General features: G+C 30.9%; 1 non-coding gene across 1 annotated transcript; it reads left to right on the plus strand.

Annotated features, from left to right (window-relative positions):
• Positions 1 to 4,470: 4,470 nt before the first annotated feature.
• On the plus strand, positions 4,471 to 4,542 carry TRNAN-GUU (transfer RNA asparagine (anticodon GUU)). Its single transcript has one exon. It is a non-coding gene; the product is annotated as a tRNA-Asn (tRNA).
• The last annotated feature ends 3,062 nt before the right edge of the window (positions 4,543 to 7,604 follow it).

Here is a 7,604-nt window from a genome sequence, read left to right on the forward strand (position 1 = left end):
CACGGGTGTCTACTTTTTGGAATTTTGAAGTTAAAATGCAAAAATTATAGCAATAAGCTATTTTATACGTCTACTTTGTTTCAATGCAAAAACCATCAGTGGTCGCAAAAATAATATTTTAATATGTAATATACTATCAAAATAACCATCATTTTACATTGACATTTCTTTATAAATTGAAATTATGATGTGATGGAAATCACAAAATCTTGTTTTCTAAACATTCCGTTCAATGTGACTCCCGTAGTTTATTCTTCAATGTGCATAAATAATTACAACTCCATTTTTAATGATCACTAGCTCTTTAACTGATAATCAATCAAAAAAAATCATAGCGCACGTGTTATCTTATTAAACATGTTTATTAGACTGTTTTTCTGTGAAACAAATGCCTTTATATCATTTCGAAGGACAACAAGAATTCGCTTTAAATCAAATTAACCAGCCAAAGGATAAAAAATATTGATGCCTACTCGGAGATAATACTTGCCAAATTTAATTCTTGTATGTTTGAATATGCATCCGGGATGAAAGGGTTAGTAAAATGTTAGTACGTCAACTTATAAAAAAAGGTTTTCCACAAGTAAAATAAAATGAAAATGTATCACAGGAAAGCTTGAAAGAGCATTTTCTTGTATTACTCTGTCCAATATGCTTAATAAAACATTTTTCTGATACTTCTGAAATATTTTATTCAAATATGGAGGGCTTGAAATGGAGTAAGTGTCAAATTGTCTCTAGCATGTCTGACTGTCTGACCCTTCATAAACGCTCGGGTCAATGGTCAGAAGAAAAAGGTTTTGATAAATGGTTCCGTCTCACCCGACTAAGTTTTGACCTCGGAGAGGGTACTTATTTCCCTGTTCCCGCTTCACATTCTACACCACAGCTTCCCATCGTCTTAACTCTTCTCAAATTCATCTCAACTCATCTCATATCCATCTCATCTCATCTCATCTCATATCAGTGAACGCCTCAGCACCCCTCGTGTGATGGTAGGAAAATAAATACGTTTTTGATGGTTGAGAAATTGCCTTAGTCTAAAAAGGTCTTTGAATAAATTAGCGCGCTGTGAATAATAATCGCATTCAAGTTAAAACCGGAATGTTTTCTTATTATTATTTATGTAACACAATTTTCGTCTTCAGTATCTTGTTATCCACAGATCTGAATTTACAGCCCTTGATATATAAATGTACAGAAGCCTTTTTTATCAGCCCTGCTGATGTTTTACATAAAGGGAGTATTTACATGTTTTTACAGGATAATTCATATTTGCCTTTTACACCAAAACGTTTAAACTTTTAAGCCATTTTTTTATATTTTTTTAATTCGTCATAATTTCCTTATTCACCCTTAGTGGTGCATAGAGCACTCAATGGGCACTCGAGTTAAAGCGTTTATTTCCTTAATCTGTCCTCCTTTCCCCTTTCCTCTTTTTTCCTTTTTTACATTGAGTAATAGTTTTGATTTAAGGTAATTTATAAACAAATACGTTTATTTCTATTTTTATACATCTTTAGCTTTTTAATCATTATTTTCTATTGAATATGTTCTGTAACTTGAATTATAAAAATAAAACTATTATTTTATTGGTTGGTTGGAATAAATTGCCATTTGGCAATAATAATATTGGCCAATGTACAATAACATTATGTACAAAAAATAAATAAATAAAATAAATATTTTGTTACAAGATTATGGAATATCGGTAGCTGATCAAGTGATCACCATGGACTGGCGACATTGTAAGACCTTTTTCAGAAAAACAAAAAACACGTAATGTTAGAAAATAAAAAATCAGCAATATTTTTAGTTTGTGCAAATGTTTGTAGACCAGGATTGGATTTCACCGCCTAAAGACATATTAAGACATAATATTTCATGCGTTTAAAAAAATACTTTAAAATCCCGATAATGTAAAATGTACTCCTGAAATTAAATAAAAACTTTTATTTTAAAATGTTTACGTTACTTCGTTTTTTTCTCAATAATCACAAGATGAATTGGTGCAACAGATACATCGCCGGATCCCTAGGCTATATATTATTAACATCAGTCGCAGCCCCGTGGATTCTATTTAAGGTTCCCTAGGTGATATTATTTGGCCAGTTTGGACCCTCAAAACGCTTGGGGCTAAACCCGAGCTGTCTAGCAGTAGCTATGCACTGGTCTATGGAAAGAGCGTTTAAATAAACCACTTAATAAATCATTCAGATATTTATCAAATAGCTACCGTGTTTCTTTTCGTTATTTGTTTACACTATTTTATATTTTACACGTGTTATTAAGACGCTAGCTCTCCAAAATACTCAAACTAATACTAAAAAAGAACTTAAGACTACAATGTTCCGAAAAAATATAACGTTGAACCATAAAAATAAAAAAATTAGAAAGATAGTATGATGAAGACCGTGTTTGTCTGGCCTTTTGGAACGTGTATTTCTTTTTTGAACTTTTTATTATTTTATTTTATCTGGGAAATCGACAGTTCTACTTACATATTTATAGTAAACAAACAAATATAGTGTATAAGCTCAGAACTAATAACAGATTTCCACAAAGTATACAAAGTTAATAAAGAAAATATATTACATATTAAATAAAAACATATAAGTTTATACATATAAAAATGTTATTTTCATGTACTCGTTAATATTTTTCAATAATTAAATATTTATTTATTTTAAGAACAGTAAGTTATTGTAAATTGGGTGGGATTAGGACAAGGACATACCTATTTAGATAATTTTCTTTTTAATTATGTCATTTTTTATCCTGTACATAATTTCCATATATTTTTCACATGGTAATAAGATTTTTAAATTGATATAGAAACAAGTGATTTACTACTACAATACCATAATAGTTATAAGCACCTGCTGGCGAAATATACTAATGCGCCATCTGTTATTCTTCAAAATGCTAAGGAGAGCTGAAATAAGACTTAAATTTTATCTCCAGACTAAAATACTTTAATATTTAGTCCTGTTTGCAGTAAAATTAATAACCTTTTTAATTTCTATTTTATTAGTAGTGTTACTTAAAATGACACATGATTTTTTTCTACAACAATCTACTTTTATATATTTAGTTAATATTATACCTGTAACTTTCCAAAAACGAGACTAGCTGTTGTGCTTGGAGAATGACTTGCTGTTGTAGTTATTAAGTAATTTGTAGTTATATAATTTCGAATATCCATGAGAAAAAATCTATGTATGCGTAGCAAAAAAAACAGAAAATATAAATACGGTTAAACTAATTAAAATATAATTTATTTTAGTGTCTTTTTTTATATGCGCGTTTACTTGAATATTTATAAAATTTTTTGAAAACTAAAAAACCAAACTAATTACAGATAGTTCCTTCTGCCATCTGACTACCGAATTCAGTGGGACTTTGTGAATTGTTATTTTTTGTAATTGAAATGTTTATGAAATAAAATAATTTTAAAAATCAAACAAATAAAAACCTGAGCTTTTAATAGTTGGGCTTAATTTCGTAAAAATAACAATAATTTACAGCTGTTATCACTGCTGCTATAATTTTGTTATTAATGATGATAATCTTTTCTAAAATAAAAGTAAGATAACCAGTCTTGCACTACAAAAAAGATGCCTGAATTAAAAATTATTGTAAAACTATTAAATATCGTGGATTGTATTGCATTTTTTTATATAAATATTTGTACCTATTAGGTACATTCACATTATTGACTAATTTACATACATTTATTGGTACTCAAGTTTTAACTCCATGAGACTGTCCTGTGCTGAGTTGGGACGAATAACATACAATAATATAGTACAAAAAAATATCATAATAAATAGCACATAGATCATCAATATAGAATGAACAAAACAAAGATAAACATTTGATAAACATAACCAACACAAATCATTAAAAACTCATCAAGAAGTTTCCAAAAACCCTCCAATAAATTAGAGGTGCCTCAGAAAAAAATTCGTGCGGGTTATTATGCATATTATATAATTATGGTATTTCATTATTTATAACCTGGAAAAACTTTCTACGAAACAAATATGTGATGCCAAAACTTTCAGGAATCGAACTATGAATCCTTTACATAGTAACAAAACGGCTTTAATTTTTTTTTTACTGTAGAGACAGAAATCACTTTAGATAGGAATTTGATCAATAAGACAGATTAGTTGTCTGCAATTTTATTTTGCATAGCTAAAAAAAAATTGTATCCAAAAAATCCGCCCTCGGGTGGGCTCGAACCACAAACTTTTCGGTTAACAGCCTAACGCGCTGCCTATTGCAACACGGAGTCTGTGTACATGAAATACTTCGGTACGGATCTTCTCATAACTTTTCTTGTTGAAGTAGATCGACTCTCCAATGAAAAAATAGAAATTGCGAAACATTGCTTTTATAGTCACGATAAAGTTACATGTGTTATAACACTGCAATATCTTCTTCATTTGGTTAGCTTTAAACAGAGCCTTCGTGGCGCAATGGCAGCGCGTTCGGCTGTTAACCGAAAGGTTGGTGGTTCGAGCCCACCCGGGGGCGATTTTTTTTTCGAAAAACGGTCGTTATCAGCTCCTTATACAGCTTTTTTTATTCAAGGGAATGAAGTCATTTATTTTGTGTAGGAAAGGTTAAAATAAACGTTCAATAAAAAATAAATGAAATATTGTTCAAATATTTTTTTTTTTTAATTAATAACAAAAATGTTGTCCTCAGCTTCAATTATATGGGCATGTTGAGCACTTGAAGGGAAAGATTATCCCGGTGTCTGAAATACCGTTCAGATTCCAGAGAAGGCTTTCAGTCTCGTTGCTTCGAGCAATTTATTTTTCTTTGGTCCGTTCGCTCTTATCTTACCTTTGCTGTATTTGTGGATTTGCAACCAAGTGCAGAAAACCGGAGGTAAGGGTGATTTAAAATAGTTTTATCAGAAATGTGGTTCACCTACCGTATGATACTCATGTAAGGGACATATATTTTTCTTGCCTTTTAGTTTGCCTCCATATAACGAGATCACTAGCACTATTATTTTTCGACTCAATTCACAGCAACATCAAAGCGTCCTTCAATGGAGACATCCACCACCACTCGATCACAAAATAAAATTTATTCAAAATTCAACAGATTTTCAAGAAATATTTATTTTTCTAAATTGGTCTGGATGTTGTGGTATATTTTTCATTGCTTTCTTCCATATCTTCTCTCTTCTACCTGCTAACAAGCCTTTGAATTAGAGACTTAAATAGAGCGGGTTATTCCTTTAAAAATAAAAATATAAAAAATATAGGTCCTGTGAAGTCAATTAAGTTTAGTGCCAAGAACTTGCAACACGTCATGTATTGTCTTTTAAACAGTTTATTAACTACCATAAGGATTCAGAGTACCAATTTTGAAATATAAGAACAGGACGGAAGATTAAAGAAGTTTTTTAAAATTAAACATTGCTTTGGTTGATCCAGAAAATTTGTGTTATGTATCTTCTTCTTCAGGTTTTTTCTCTTACAACTGGATAAAGGCCTCTTCCAAACGTCTCGATTCCTTCCTATCCCTAGTAGTTTTTTGTATTATGTATACGTAACAATAAATAGTGACCATCGAAGTTTCAGTTTCGGTTTTGGCCAGTTTTGGCCTGTAAAACTAATTTCGGCCGCGGTTTCTTTTTCGGCCAAATATTTGACGAAACTTTGGCTAAGCCGAAACCTGCAAACGGGACGTGTCGGATTACGTTTAGCTTCATTCGAGTATTCTTGGTATATCCCCAGAATACTAAACTGGAGACCCTACGAAAGTAGAAGAAAAGTAGGGAGACCACAGAGGAGATGGACTGACGACGTCATCGAACTCGTGGACCATGGATGGAAACATAGTGCCCAGGACAGAAAAACATGGAAAAATTTGGAATAGGTCTATATCCAGCAGAAGAGAAAAACGGGCTGATAAGAAGAAGAAGAAGAAGATATTTGGGTGCATCTTGTGACTTGTGACTCTAAGTTCTCGTGAGTTCAAAGGTCTTTTTTTTCTAATTTGTTTGGTTGCGCATGTACTATGTAAATGTGTATTTCACATTTACTTCGAGGTTTCCGTCTTAAATTTATTGCTACCTACTGAGCCGTAGTGAGAACGTTGTAAATATCCTACTGTGGGTACAATATTTTTCTCTCCGGCCCAATAAGAACTTAACTGTCAACGAATGTAGATGTGATTTGATATTCTCAGCGCGATCGCTAACAAGTCGTTCCATTCCCCTGTGTCGTGTTTTAGTATTAATTTATTATCAAGAAACTGACATGTGCCGATCTAACCACAGGATCTGATAGAGCCTTCCGCGAGATATGTTCGGACATTAAGGTCGGAAGAATCCCAGTACAAGGTGGATAATTGCATTCATTTGTATTGGGGGTTAACGGTAAAGTAAGTGAAGATAACGCATGGCAACGCCAAAATCCCACGAACCAGCAAAAACGTAATATTCGAGCGTCCATCCGCTGTCTGGCGAGTGACGCGATCAATAGTTAATAAGTTAAAGTCACTATAGCGTTCATTAAAGAACTGTTACATATAAGTTATATGAATAACATAATAACGAACCAAAACCTGATAAAAATAAACAAATTTACTCATTAAATTTATACCTTTTATTTCATTGTGTAATTTATTGAACTCGTAAGGTTTAACAATAAAAACGCCTAATTTTGGAAAATTAGAAGCTACTCTTGACATATAATGAAATTAGTTTCGGTTCCGGTTTGGGCGGAAACTAGAACAGAAGCCGAAATTCAATTTCGGTTTTAGTTTCGGCTAAAAATCTTGTTTCGATCAGTCACTAACGATACTTTTTTAGATTAGAATTTAAAAAATCAGTTTATAATATTTTTTTTCGAATAAGGTATAAATTTTAAATATACCGCAATTTTTATTCTGCTTTTGTAAATAACCGTTGAAAGTATAAATATCTATGTCAATAAACAAATATTTTTACTTACTTGTCTCTAAATGAGTTTTTTTCCAAAAACCCAATGCAAATTCTGTATTTATTTTATTTTATTTATTTTAACTATGTTATCCAAACTAATAAATGTTTTGAGTTGTTTTAAGTTTTTTTCGCTCTCTTTAAAAACGTGTTCATTAAAAAATTCATTTGTCAAATAAAACCCTTTGATGTAGCTTATTTTTGAAATTTTTTGTAGAGACTTTTTCAGTGTAAAACACAAAATTTAAAAATATAGATTCCACAAACATCACTCTGTCAGATTTAAAATTTACATTAAAAATGCATTATGTAACTTAGTAGACATTATAATAATAAATATGTACATCTCCCTTCCCCTCCTTATCCACTCTTCAAGAATTCTTGTCCTAATCCCGCCCAATTTACAGCAACTTAATGTTCTTAAAATAAATATTAAAAAAATATTTGATTATTGAGTACATAAAAATAACATTTTTATATGTATAAAATATATGTATTTATTTGATATGTAATATATTTTCTTTACTAACTTTGTATACTATGTGGAAATCTGTTATTAGTTCTGAGTTTATACACTATATCTGTTTGTTTACTATAAATATGTATGTAGAACTGTTGATTTCCCAAATAAAAT

This window comes from Micrasema longulum, unplaced genomic scaffold (genome assembly GCF_059751315.1).
Source record: "Micrasema longulum isolate JH-2025_06_02 unplaced genomic scaffold, ASM5975131v1 h1tg001297l, whole genome shotgun sequence".
Lineage (NCBI taxonomy): Eukaryota > Metazoa > Arthropoda > Insecta > Trichoptera > Brachycentridae > Micrasema > Micrasema longulum.